Source organism: Aythya fuligula, chromosome 1 (genome assembly GCF_009819795.1).
Source record: "Aythya fuligula isolate bAytFul2 chromosome 1, bAytFul2.pri, whole genome shotgun sequence".
Classification (NCBI taxonomy): Eukaryota; Metazoa; Chordata; class Aves; order Anseriformes; family Anatidae; genus Aythya; species Aythya fuligula.
This window is the reverse complement of record NC_045559.1, coordinates 93093217-93108283: the sequence shown is the minus strand read 5'-3', so window position 1 is coordinate 93108283 and position 15067 is coordinate 93093217.

The window sequence follows — 15067 nt, the reverse complement described above, 5'->3', positions numbered from 1 at the left end:
CTTCTCTACAGGGGCAGCTTGCACTGCTACTGCTCGTTTCTCTGACTTTGTTACAGGGTCTGCCACAGGGGTTGGAATGCCCTCTGCAGGGTCAACTTGCACTGCTACAGCTCGTTTCTCTGACACGGCCACAGGAGCTGGAGCGGCTACAGGAGCTGGAGCAGTTGCAGGAACCGGAGCTGTAGCGGCTACAGGAGCTGGAGTTGGAGCTGGAGCAGTTGCAGGAGCTGGGACTGGAGCAGCAGTAGGAGCTGGAGCTGGAGCGGCTTCAGGAGCTGGAGCTGGAGCGACTTCAGGAGCTGGGACTGGAGCAGTTGCAGGAACTGGGACTGGAGTAGCGGCCGGAGCTGGAACTGGAGCGACTGCAGGAACTGGGACTGGAGCAGCTGCAGGAGCTGGAGCTGGAGCGGCTTCAGGAGCTGGAGCTGGAGCAGCTTCAGGAGCTGGGACTGGAGCAGTTGCAGGAACTGGGACTGGAGTAGCGGCCGGAGCTGGAACTGGAGCGACTGCAGGAACTGGGACTGGAGCAGCTGCAGGAACTGGGACTGGGGCGGCTTCAGGAGCTGGGACTGGAGCATCTGCAGGAGCTGGGACTGGAGCGGCTGCAGGAGCTGGGACTGGAGCGGCTGCAGGAGCCGGGACTGGAGCATCTGCAGAAGCTGGGACTGGAGCATCTGCAGAAGCTGGGACTGGAGCGGCTGCAGAGTCCACCGTAGGGGTCACAGTGGCCGTTGGATCTGTCACGGGACTTGGAGTGGCCGCAGGGTCTGTCACTAAGTTGATAGCAGTATCCATGGCAGCTCGATAGGCGTAAGCCAGGCCCCAGCATGTTACAATGATTTGTGTTACTTTGGAACTTCCCGAATCGCGACACCTTTTATTCAAGCATTCTGCCAGTTTTTGAGGATTTTGCACTTGTTCAGGGGTGAATTTCCAAAACACTGGGGGTGCCAACTGGTCTAGATGCCTGCCCATATCCTCCCATACTCCCTGCCACCCACAACTATACTGCCTCCGGGCAGATCTCCGGATGAGCTTCCTAAGTAGTTGTTTAACTTTAAGCAGAACCTGAAGTGCATTCAGGAGGCAGAACAACAGGACTATGCTGGTCTGAGTATCCCAAGGATATTCAATATCTTGGAGAGCTATTGTAATAAACTCGGAGGATAAGAGGGTGGTGAAGGAGGAAGGGAGAGTGATCAAGGAGGGTACAGGGGTGGTGAAGGAGAAAGGGAGAGTGATCAAGTAAGAAAAATTATCTTCCCCTTTCCCCTCCACAGATTGACTCCCTAATGAAAAAAGGCAACAGATACAATTGCTAATAGTTTCCAAAATACAGTTTCCAAAGTATAGAATCGAAGATGTTACTGAGTACAAATACCAGGTTAGAGTCATGGCCAGATATTTCATCATCTCATAAGCCACTGATACAACACACAGTACCATAATGGTCTGAAACCAGGGCCCGGAGAGGATAAACAACATGACAGAGAGCACATACGGAAAATAACGTGCTATAATACTCAATTTGGAAAACAGGCGCAGCACAGTTGAGATTAAAGCAATCAGCATTATGACAAGTGACTATTAAGCAGGTCTAATACTTATACCAATTTTAGTTTAACACACTCTGGTCAGATCTGCCGTTATCTCAACCTTTCGTGCCCCACGTTGGGCACCAAAAAGACTGTCGTGGTTTAACCCGGCTGGCAGCTAAACACCACGCAGCCGTTCGCTCACCCTCCCCCCTCCCTCTCTGGGACGGGGGAGAGAAATGGAAAGTGAAGCCTGTGAGTTGAGATAAAGACAGTTTAATAAGACAGGAAAATAATAATAATAATAATAATAATGATGATACAATGGTGATAATACGAAAGTAATAATAGTATGTACAAACAAGTGATGCACAATGCAATTGCTCACCACCCGCTGACCGATGCCCAGCCTAACCCCGAGCAGTCCGGCCCCCTCCCCCCGGCTAGCCACCCCTATATATTGTTTAGCATGACGTCAGATGGTATGGAATACCCCTTTGGCTAGTTTGGGTCACCTGTCCTGGGTCTGTCCCCTCCCAGCTCTTACTGCACCCCCCAGCCTGCCCGTTGGCAGGACAGAGCAAAGGCTGAGATGTCCTTGGCTTAGTATAAGCACTGCTCTGCAACAATTAAAGCATCGGGGTGTTATCAGCACTCTTCTCATTCTAAGCCAAAACACAGCATTCCACCAGCTACTAGGAAGAAAATTAATTCTGTGCTAACTGAAACCAGGACACCTTCAATACTTTCTAAAGCTAGGTTTGAATAATGTTTATAGAGAAGGCTAGAAAAAAATAAGAGACTTCAAACTGGTAGATTATTTTGGTATTTTTGGAATGACCATAAGAGTTTACTTTTTTTTTTTTTTTTTTAGGAATAGAATATAAACTATTAATATGCAGAATTAAATGAAACAAAACAAATTATTAATTAGCTTCTGATATAGAGTACTTCATTTCTGCCAATTTAAGCAACCTAATTTTAAACGAATTCCTCATTTAAGAGTAACTGCTAATAATAAAGACAATTTTGTGCTATCCTTTGTCCTTTGAGTGCCTCCGGCTGCGTGACTGACAAGAATCTGTTAGGCTTTGGGATTTGCCATTAGGTTTTCAAAATGTTGCTGAACACTGGGAACTGCCTGAATATATGCTTATGAGATGCTTTAAAGTAAATATTAGCAAAACAGAAAGCAGTAACTTATTTGGAAAGTAATATAGGACTTTTGGGCTTCTTTAGTAAAATTATCATGGAGTTTAGGTAATGGCTATTCACTTCAATGGGCTGAATATGTAACTATTTCTCTGTGCAGCCTCTGAACAATCTGAAGAGCTATAAACTAGTACCTGTTGAGTGAGCCCTTATCAGCTATACTCCATGTTCAGTCATGTTAGTAAGAAGAGAGTTTTAAGAATAGAAGTGTGGAGGAAACTTTCATTAAAAGCAAATACAGTGCTGTAGAATAAGATTCAAAGGTCTCTTGTGTAGCTGCCTGTATCTTGCGCTGTAATGTACCAGGTGAGCCTTAAGCTGATAGGGACAGAAACCTTCCTAACAGTTTATGACGACTTTTTATAATTTCCACAACAGCATTCCGCACCTAGTTTTCAGGACCAAGATGCAGTTTTATAGCCAGGTTTTATAACAAACAGGTAGCAGGATCCATGCGGCCTTCTAGGGATTGTACTCTAACTGGAGAGCATCTCCCTGAGGATGCTACAATCCAGATTACTGTGATTTTGTGTGTGTGTGTTGCCCTGGGTACAGCTACTTGTCTCTACCAGCTCTCTTGGTGGCTGCCCCGTGATCCAGTCAGCCCTTGAGATGCCTTTGCTAAGGATAAGGCTGCAGCACTGCAGCCTACACATGCTCCTCATGTTTGAGCTCCATGAGGATGTGATTAACTCATCCCATATCTCACAATGAGCAGAAATAAGGGAAAGGACTCAGTTTCTTTCAGATAAACTGACTTCTGCAATGTGGTTCATAAAGTTCAGACTGAGAACCATTGGGAAGTGAGTAAACACAATTGGAAATATATGAAGTGTTTACAAAACATTAGGCACGATTTGCTGAGTTGTTTCCACAAAGCTTGTTGGATCATAGAAACAAAAAATCTCAGAATGGTTTGGGTTGGAAGAGACCTTATATATAATCTAACTCCACCCCCCTGCAGGGATGCCATCCACTAGACTAGGTTGCCCAGGGCCTCGTCCAACTTGGTCTGGAACACTTCTGGGGATGGGGCATCCACTTCTTTGGGCAACCTGTGCCAGTGCCTCGCTGCCCTCTGATAAAGGTGGATAAAGGAGCAGGAAAGATGCAGGGGGATGACTGTGAGGACTTGGTCCTCAGCTTGTAAAATGGCCTTGGGGCTGGGGCACAAGTCCGAGGCAGTCTTTCCTGGAGTATATACCTCAATACCTTCCCTCTAGTAGCCCTGATGTTACCATCAAAGGCTGTTGTTATAGGTTTATGGAGATACTGGAGTCATCTCCGTGGTATGCGTATCATTCTCCAACTTGCAGTCTTCCTGTTTTTTTCATCACTTGATTTTCACAGGTGAATTGATCATAGTCCAACCACCAGAGTCTGTGCTGGGTAATAGGTCTCAGTTTCCCTACCTGAAAAGGGTAAGAATCGTATTGTACTGACTGAATTATTTAGGGAATATTTTCTGAACCAACAATTTCTTAGGCAGACGAAGGTTTAAAGCAGTGACAATTTAAGCATTGTTCTACTTGAAGTGGTTAGATACTGATTTTAATAGATTTCTACTGTACTTCAAGATGTATGATAATGAATTTTTAGTAAACCTGAAACGAGATAAATAGACCTTCACGTAAAGCAATGCTATGACACAGGGAAACATACTTTTCATTGCCCCATTCATCTTGGAGGTGTAGTCACTTGATCTGTCTTCCACCCCCCCCCCCCCAAAAAAAAAAAAAAAAAAAAAAAAAACACAAACAAACATGGATACAATACTATACAGAATTCCTGCCCAAATTAACTTCAAAACAAAACTTTATTTTAGTAACTTAGTTTAGTAACTTCAAAACAAAACTTTATTTTTAATCATATCTTGAAAACTGAAATTCCTGACAATGATATAGAATAATAATCCTTTCTTTTGGTTTATAGCTGGGGATGTAGTTCAACTTTACTTACCTGTTTAATTTTTAAGTTCAGTTACCTTGCTGTAAATATTGCAGAATATTTCTTTACTACCTTGTCTTTCTACTTAATCTCTTCATGAATGCCAAGTTTTCCAGGCAGTGTTCACTGAATACTAATGATGTTTTATTTTGATTTACTTGGAGAGTACATTGGTTTTTTTCCTCATGTTGCTTTTACTGGTTATGTCAGTCAAGAAGATTTCTGTACTTGTATCCATAGATGCGCAAAATTCTGAAGTACGCAACTGAATTTTCCTTCACCTGTAACTTAAACTGTCACTTAACCACTGTTTTCATTGCTCATATGTCAAGTTTTTCAGCTGTTAACAGCATTATATTTTTAAAAGGAGCTCAAGATATTAAAGTTTCATGAAGGAAGAGTGAGACTCATGGAGATTAAAGTGAAGTTTTGCCTTTTATTGTGTAATGTAAAGGGTGCAAAATTATTCTTTTGACAAGAGCCAACATTGTTACAGTGAGGCCAACAAATTACTCATAAAAGACAAACCTGTTAGATGTCAGCTAATCAGGCATGCTGACATTTTTTGAACAAAAAAAAAAAAGTATTGAACTTTTGCCACCTAGGTACTTGGACATCTGTGTACTTCCTTTCCACCTTTGAAAGCAGATGGATTATCCCTTTTAGTGACTTTTGGAAAAGAAGCTCTATAATTGATTTTAGTTTTCTCTGATCTAAGTGTTTTATACAGTGGTGGGATGAATTCGTAGGAACATAAACAACTGGAACACTCTTAATCATAAATGTTTCTCTTTTGAAGTCTCTCAAATGATGTAAATTATTATCATGTGTGGGAATAACTGCTAGGTTTTATTCTGTAAGTGACAAATAATGAACCACATAATGCTTTTCTGTTTTGAAATGGGCAGATGGTGTGTTATAACATCTAGCTGTAATTGGGGTGTGGGAATTGTGTTGTTTTCTGGTGGTTTTTTTTTTTTTTTTTTTTTTTTTAAACCAGCTAATAATTTCTATCACTTTGTGTAGTTTTTTCTGAAGGTGAAAGGGAAGAGGGTTGCTTTTCTTTTTATGCCCTTTTAGCCATTGCTTATATGCTTTTCTCTATATAGGCATATAAAGGCTTGCTCTGATAAGTAATGAAACTGATGCTAAGAAAATATGTGGAAAAAATCACATACAGGGATGTTTTATACCAGAACTAGTTATTAGTTTTTTTGATTTTGTAACATGTTTAGAGACTGAAAATTAGGCCGGTCCTTCGAGGCTATGGCTTGCTGTGTTTGAGTCATAAAGCCTCATATTGGCTGGCTTTTAAGCCTATCTTAGCTTTCAGCAGACCATGCAGTAGTAAGGCAGTAAGTACTAGGAACACTCATGGGTAGAAGAAAATACCTTATTACTTCAATTTTATTTTGCTTCAGCTTTACAAATTTCACTTCATAGTCAGTGCCATGATTTTAGTCATGGTAAGGGTAAAGGAATTGGTTAACTGCTCCTTAGTGATTTTGAAAGCATGCAGAAAAGTATTGGTTGAATCAAGGAAAGAATTCCAAGTGAATATTTGCTGAAATGTGCTAGTGAAAATCTGAAATACACTAGTGCTTGAAATGAATTGAAAGATATCTTTGGCAGAAATATCATAAGCATGTATGGGTTATGATTTGAAGACAGAGGTTTAGACTGGTAATAGGAGACTTACTGTTGCTATAAATTGGGGGAATAATATAGCCAGTAGGCCAGCTTGAAACCACCTCAGTTCTGAATTATTTAACCAGATGGAGCTTAAGGAGTGTGAAGCAATTTTACTCCCACACTCTTGCTGGAGATAGATCGACACAGAATATTGATGCAAAAAAGAACTATTCCCCAAAATTGTAGGGCTGTAGGACAACATCACGTGATGTTGCTGCTTTGGCTGACTTTTCTCAACCTTCTACTCCATATACAATAACTCCTTGTTTTAGGAGAAAAAATATTTAAATTTCCTTTATCTGAGGTGCAAGACTTGAGAGCTATCAGATGAGAAGTTCACTAACAGTTGGCCTAATAATTTTCCAAAGCCTGTGAAGTCACTTTTCTTCATAGGTCTTGCATAGGTCATCTTCATAGGTATGTGCACCTCTGTAGGAGAAAAAATTGTGAAGGAGAAGGGTGGGGATGTAACAATAGAAAAGTTATTAAACAGCCTCAGTGGTGTTCTGTGCGGGTTTACAGGAATAAAGAAAAATCAGTTTTTAATTGCTCGATAGGTATTGTTCCTTATTAACACTTAGCACAGTGCAGTCTGTGGAGAAATATATGGTATTTTTTCCTACTACTTTTAATTCTTGGTTATTTACTTGAGAAATTGCAATACATGGTTTTCAAATTGTTCTGCTTAGTATGGACCATTTACTACGTAGATGGGAAAAGTTAAGTGACTACTTAAATAGCAAACAAGTATTACACTGTCTGCTTGTCACTAAAACACAGTTCACGATGGTAGTAATAATTCTTCATAGGGAGAATCACTGAGAAACAATACATAATATGGAATGGCATCGGTATGAGGAAGCCACTTTCTCTATGTAGAAAAAAGATAACAGGTGTGTAATAGACTGTAAAATCATGGATGCTACGTTCAGGATGGGTGCAGATTTCTGAAACAAGGAACAGAGCTGCTATCACAAAAAAACTTATCTAAAATTGTTAGACAATTTTCAATCTCAAGACAAGATTGAAAGACTACAGATGATTGCTTTAAAAATGCAGTCTCAGTGAAACTGGAAGGAAGTAAAAAAAAAAAAAAAAAAAAAACCAACAACAAAAAAAAACAAAACAACAACAACAAAAAAAAAAAAAAAAAAAACACAAAAAAACTAACCACCTCACACCTGAACAGGTCTTGGGGATCTTCAAAGGCTGGTTTCAGCTTCTTTAGAAAAACTGTGCCGTGAAAACTCATAAAAATTCTTTCCAATATGTTCCAATCTCTGTATGTAGCCTCTTTGTTATACAATTATCTACTAATTGAACCTGTTCCCCAGTTTGGGGTTTTCCCATTTACAGGGGATCCTGGCAAGCTAGTGCTAAAAGCTTTTATTAGTATTTTGGGCTTTTTGCATACACCCTGTTTGTGCTTCAGAAGTTACGGGCTTAAAAATGCACCAGTCTGACCTGTGATTTTGTTGTATTGTGTCCCGCTACAATGATCTACCCAGTAGTTTAAGATCAACTAATTCATTCAAAATGCCTAGTTACTGGATTGTGATCCATCACAGAATCTTTTGTGTTTTAAGCTGTATAATTGGCTATGAAATATCTGTCTTTCAGCTGCCAGTTTTCTTGTGTGCATTACATCTAGTCCCTCTAGGATAGCATTTTTTTCCCACTTTATGACTTAGGATAGGATGGATGATAATTAGTCTTGCCTCTATCCTCATTCCATAGGCATCTGTCAACTGAAATAGCTGATAGCCTGTTTCTATTATGTCAAAACAAAAAGAAAAATCAAAACAAACAAACAAAACAAAACACAATAACCTTGAAATAAGGTAGGGTATAAACAATATTTAAGTAGGTGTTAGTAAGTGACCTTGTTGGTCAACCATATCAAGAACAAGATTAAGGAAAGGACCAAAGGAGAACAGGTTTTGTCTCTGGTCATTTGTTTCACACATGCACTAGAGAAAGAAATGCTAATTTGTAAGTAGCAAATGCTGGTTATCCCTGGATGGAAACAGCCCTATGCTGCTAGGGGCTGCAGTTGCAAGCAAGCTGGTAGAGGAGAGGTAATACTCATAGGCATCAGCAACAGAGTGGATTGGGGGCCAGTTCGGCATTTTTATTTATTTCAAGTACAGGTTCTTAGCTCTCATCTTCCTTGTGAGATGCACTTTAATGGAGTAAGAAATGTGGGCTAACTGAGGTCAACGGAAGAAGGAAGCAGGAGTAATTGAGGTGCCTAGAAAGGCTTTAACTTCTTTGCTTCAAGGCCTTGGAAATACTTCAAGGGCCTCCAAAACTTTTTTTTTTTTTTTTTAAACCTTGCATTGGCATTACCCATGACCGATGCTCCTAGGCTAGTGTAAGAAAGCAGCAATCACTTATCAAGATGTAGGAACTACCTGGTCCTGTGACTGATGCATGCTTTACAATAGGTGGAACAAATAAAAGTAACTATAATTCTTTCTTGTTAAGCATTCAAAATTGATTTAATGGTTCAGTTAACAGGCAAGGACCTTTAAGTTGTTACTTGATGTAGAAACTAAAGGTGTCAGTTAAACAGCCAGATTCATTTGAAATAATTTCTTGGAGGCAAAACCACATGTGCAGAATTCAATGTGAAAGTTGACTAGTAAGATGAAACTGACTTCAAAATGCATGCCTGTGTTATTGTTATATTGCTAAAAACCTGTTGAAATCCATATGGTGACCAACTATTCCTTTTAGTTAAGTGTATACCTTGCTTCCAAAAATGCAAAATATTAGACAAGTAGCTCTGGTATGTGGAATGATTCAAATAAATCATTGTCAGATCTAGTAACTCAACAGCAAGAAACACATTCAGTTTTCAGTCCCCCACTACAGGAGGGACATTGAGGTGCTCAAGCATGTCCAGAGAAGGGCAACAAAGCTGGTGAGGGGTCTGGAGAACAAGTCTTACGAGGAGCGGCTGAGGGAGCTGGGCTTGTTCAGCCTGGAGAAGAGGAGGCTCAGGGGTGACCTTATCGCTCTCTACAGGTACCTTAAAGGAGGCTGTAGCGAGGTGGGGGTTGGTCTGTTCTCCCACATGCCTGGTGATAAGATAAGGGGAATGGGCTAAAGTTGTGTCGTGGAGGGGTTAAGTTGGATATTAGGAAGAACTTCTTAGAGGGTTTTGAGGCATTGGAATGGGTTGCCAAGGTGGAGTCACCATCCCTGGAGGTCTTTAAAAGACGTTTAGATGTAGAGCTTAGTGATATGGTTTAGTGGAGGACTGGTTAATGTTAGGTCAGAGGTTGGGCTTGGTGATCTTGGAGGTTTCTTCCAACCTAGATGATGAGATGATCCTGTAATTTTGTGATTACACCTTTTATGTAGTCCTGTCTATACTACATGGGACAAGAATAACAGCATCAGTGCTAGCAAATTATAATAGGAGATTTTTGGTTAAATTGATTAAAAATAAAAAGATTATAATTATCAGATGATAAATATTTATTCTAAATTTCCACTTGCTACAAGGGTAAAATATTCACTGCTGCTGTTTAGCTTTCCTAATTGAATAGATTTCAGTTTCTTTCTATAGTGCAATGCAAGTTGAAAATGAATAGAAAGTCAGAACATAATAGACAAATGGTGAAAAAAATCTGACTCTGCAAAAGCACTATTGTTTTGAATGGTAATATGAGCTGTAAGGTGCACAGGTTGGGCAAAGAGAGAAAGAATGAAGAAAAATGAAGAAAAAAAGAAAGAGTAATACGAGAAATAAGATGAGGCTTCTGGGGGCAGAAGAGTAGGGAAGCTGCAAAGAAGGCATAAGCAGTCACTCTAGAGCTCTGTGATATACTGAGATAGAAAGGTAGGGATATCCTCAAAACTGACAACACTTGAGGTTAGCTATTTAACATAAAGAAGTTTGACAACATTTAAAATTTGTTTCATATAACTCTTGATTTGTCAGCAATAATAAAAGCCAGAGTTCATCTCTTTGTCATACAAGAAATTTTTAGCATATATTGATAATTTCTATATGCTTTTTTTGCTTCATGAGTCACATCATGTTATTCAACATTTATTCTTCATTCCCAATCCAATATTATAAAAGAGGCCTCAAATCAGGACTATTTTGTTTTAATGTTTCTCCTTAGTCTCACTCTGACAGTGGAATGTTCAGTGATATAATTGGGAAACGTTTTAAGGCTGCTGTCTGCTCACCTAATTAAGAAAATGATTGTGTCCCTGGAGGTACAGATCTCCCTAGGTGAGACAAATGAAAGAATTGCTCTCTTGCTGGAGAGAAGCCAATCTGAAATGAACCTCTTCAGAATGTCTTTTAAGATCAAAGTATATTTTTAATTTTCTTTTGTGCCTCAGCAGACTTAAACCGAAGAGGAGCATAGCCCAATGTACATATTTATATTGAAGGAAATGTACTATTACAAGAAGTCAGATAGGGTTTTTCTTGGAATTCACAATGAGATAGGCATCCCTCCTGTGCCTGATGAATAAAATAATCACAGGTCTTTTGATTTTCAGACATTTTGTGGTACTCACCTGATGCTTGTTTTTCTGTTAGCAGAAAAAGCCAGTAATGGTCTAATGTAATTTTATCTAAAGACCTACACATTAACAACTGAGAACAAATTTTATACATTGAAAAATAGATATGAACGTACGTGGTAGTTTAATGGAAGTTTCTAAAACTTTTTGGTTCTCACTGAATTTGTTGAAATGTCAGTATCCACTGGCATTAGAAAAGTGTAAATTCCTATATCCTGCTGCATCTTACCTAACTTAAAACACCCCACCCCTGAAGGAAAACAAAAACAGAAGAGTGAACAACAGCAATGATAAAAGCTTGAAAGTGATTACTATATTTCTATCCAAGCACTGGACAGCAGCAGACTATTCATGTCTACTGCGGTAATCAGATAAGGAAAAAGACCATGAATTAGTAATTCTCATATTTAGAAGGTGGAGCTGAAGAGATGTAGGTCATTAGTAAAAATATAAACATCTTGATTTTAGAGTCTCATATTACCTGAATGGATCTATAAAACAAACAAAAATCCTGAATTTTTTAATTGTATTTGTTCAGCACCCAGATATATAAAATAGCTTTGACATACGGCTTACAAGTATGATTAGTGTCATTTGTGAAATGCTTTAAAAATAATCAGCAGACTCTCTGCTCCATCTATAACATCCATCTGGCTAGTAAAATTAAGCAGAAAGGCACTCAGATTGCTTGAAAGACTATCATTTAGCAGCAGAACTGATCACAAGCAACGAGTGCTAGGGATAATCAGTATTCAGCTATTTACTGGCCCTTAATACTTAGCCAGTGCAATCTAAGTCTTCATGTTCAGCTTAAGTTTAGTTACAACAAAACACCTCTGAACAATGAAATTACTTTTTTTTGTGGGAGCTTTGGTATACTGTATTATATAAACAATTAACTTCAGTTAGTATCATTACACATAAAGACCATCTAGTCAGCTGCCAGCAATTCACAGGAAAGTTAGTGGCCTGGTAAATGCTGCAGCCATGCATAATAGGTCAAAACCTGGCTACACCAAATGTTTGTCAGGCTTTGGTATGGTTAATATAGATAACTGAAAATGTTGAGTCTAACCCTCTGAGCGTCAGCTTTGTAAGAAAGTAAAATTACACTCTAAATAGGAACCTCAATCACACAACACCAAAATGCTATTTTGTAAAGCAGATGGAAAGGAATCTATAGCTTTTTTATTTATTTATTTATTTTTATTTTTATTTAAAGAATGCTTAGCAAAATGGTTGTGATTTGTTGCTTTGAATTAACTAAAATCTTGACATCTTAATGCTCCTAGGATTTCAACGTATCTTACTCAAAATATCTATATTTGAGGAATCATCAAGGTACACGAAAAATTGACTTGCAGAATTACACCTCTACTGAAAAGAAACCATTCCAGAAATGTATTTCTGACACGTTAAGAATAAGCTAATTGCTTTTGCATGTTGAGCTGCTCATGGGTGGTATTTCATGATACATGGGCATCCCCTATTCACAAAGAAAGACATAAGAGAATAAGTACTAGTAGCAAATGGAATATTAGACTGGACACAGTGTTTTATGTAACATTTTATAATGATATTTTATTCTTAGTGTATTTAAATGTACTAGGGGGACACGTCGGGTGAATACACTACAATTCTTAAAATTTAACAGCTGTTCTTTATCTTGTTGCATTTTTTTAAACCTTATAATGACGTAAAACAAAAACGTGAAAGACTATAAAGACAGATGGGAAACTATACAAAAAAAAAAAACAACACACAATTGTTCGGAGTAAACCAGTTGCTGGCAATTTCTCTCTGACATGTTTAAAAATTGGCTTAATATCTTCTACCAGTATACAGCTTTTTTCTACGTAACTTTAATTAAAAACTGCCTTTTTGTAGTATCCCTTGATAATCGTGGTAGTGTAAGTAGTTATTTTTTCTTTATGAGATGGTAAACTAAAGGTAATACTACTTACATTCATTAATAATGAATTCATTATTATTATTTAATTAATACATTAATATTATGCATATATAATGATACATTATCAGAAAAGCTTATGTTTCCTGTTTTAGCTTTGTCTGATATTACAAGATAGAGGTGATAAAATTCATGTTGAGTTTATTCAAGATCTTGATAAAGATTTCCAAACAAAAAAAACAATGATAAAGTCTGCTATGACTAAAAGGCTGTTCACAATGTGTCCATTCATTCTGAACATAAAACAAGATAGTATTACCAAGTGATGTACTTAACCCATTTTTCTGCCTCTTTTCCTCTGAACTAGATTGTGTTGGTTCAGATCATTTATTCTGCTAAATTATAGAGGAAAAGATTGTTTAGAAAAAGTGTTGTAGAAAATAGTGGAACAAGGGACAGAACAACATGCAGCTCATAGCTAGGTAACTGTGAAACTGGATAATTTGGACACATGAGAGAAATGACAAAAACACTCAATGAATTAGGTCCAAAAGGAAAATGCAATCAAAATTCAGCCATTTGATTCTGGATAGTACAAGGCTGATTATCCGTAGAATGTCTTTTGCATCTCAGCGGCCTGAAATAAGACTCTTACAAATACTGGGCATACTGTCCAACACAGTTACGTATTCCTATTTCCATGTGAAATATTTCAAGTGGCTTCATTATTTCATAATTGCTCACCTATAATTAAAACTCTTTTCAGAGTATGTTACCAACTAAATGCCATGAAATTTCTGAAAATCTTAAGCTTACTCTCACATACAAAAGCTAGAATTAAATAGCCCATCACCTCTCTTGTTTGCTGGAATTGAGAACTATGGAATTACAGATGACATCTTTTCTGCCTCAGTAGCATTTAGCAAGATACAAGACCTGAAATTAGGTATAGACTGGTATTTGAAGCATTTTCATCCTTTGCTCAAAATATGTTGTACTGGAGGCTGAAAAAATAAAATATCCAGTGGATTGTAAATGTGCTTGAGAAAATATTAGTGGTTAAAATAAGGCCTGTGCTTCAGGCTCTGAATACATGATTAATTCTGAAGAGCATAGATCTTATTGCATATGGTTTATTGTATTATTGAAGAGATGGAAACGAGACTTTTTTTTTTTTTTTAATGGCAAGTGTGCATTCATGCACAATGCTAGATTTTTATTTCTAAAGAGAACTGATTTTTTTAATTTCACTTAAATATGAGCTCTGGTTAATGTAATAGCCAGTAAGTAGATATAAGACAAACCAAGTGCCAGAGACAACACTTGAACAGCAGCTTCTAAGATGGTCATGTTTGGAAATGTGATGTCAAAATGTATTAATTCTGTCCTAGTCCTAACTCAGTGTAGAGCTCGAGTACTCTAAATAACAAAATCCAAAGTCATTTGGAATTTTAGAGACAATAAATAAAAGGAAGCCTCTCAGAAGCATGTACCTCTTTGTACAGAGGAAGCAGCAGGGAACATAGGACTGCTGATCTGATACACCTTCAGATTAAATTTCCATGAAACCTTTACATGTAACCAAGTTCTCCTTTTTTTCCCCTCACAAAAAAAAACCAAAAACAAACAAAAACAAACAAACAAAAAACAAAACAAAACAAAAAAAAACAACCTTTTTTAGTAACAGCTGGGTATGCTTTTGCGCGTGATCATAGATAGCATTCAAAGGATTACTGGCTTGTGTGCTCAGTCACTCAAGGTGGCTACGTGATGTGAATTGGATCTTCCAGTTGGAAAATCTGGTATTACAAGTTCAGCATCATTTAGTCTTTTTATACCTGGAAATGTTTGGTATGGGTTGTATACTTCCTACACTGGAAGTATTAAATAAGGCTTGTTTGCTGTTCTATGTGCCAATAATTTAAATTTAACTGCAGCAAAATGGTGTTGAAATAAGATAGAGATTTGGATAAGTGTTTCCTTTTCTTGGTTTCTTTAGTGGAAGTTGAAGAATTAGTTATTTCTGCCTTTTACTGTAAGCAAGTATGCCACTATGAATAGGAGTAAGAAATTCCATCTAGACTTTGCTCTGAACATAGATATATTGCACTTGGCATGCCTAGGAGGAGATTTTCACCTGTCTGCGTCATTTGCACAGCCATACCTAGTTATAACTGTTTATTCTTTGACCTAAAACTGTTACAGAGTAAGTGCATAGTAA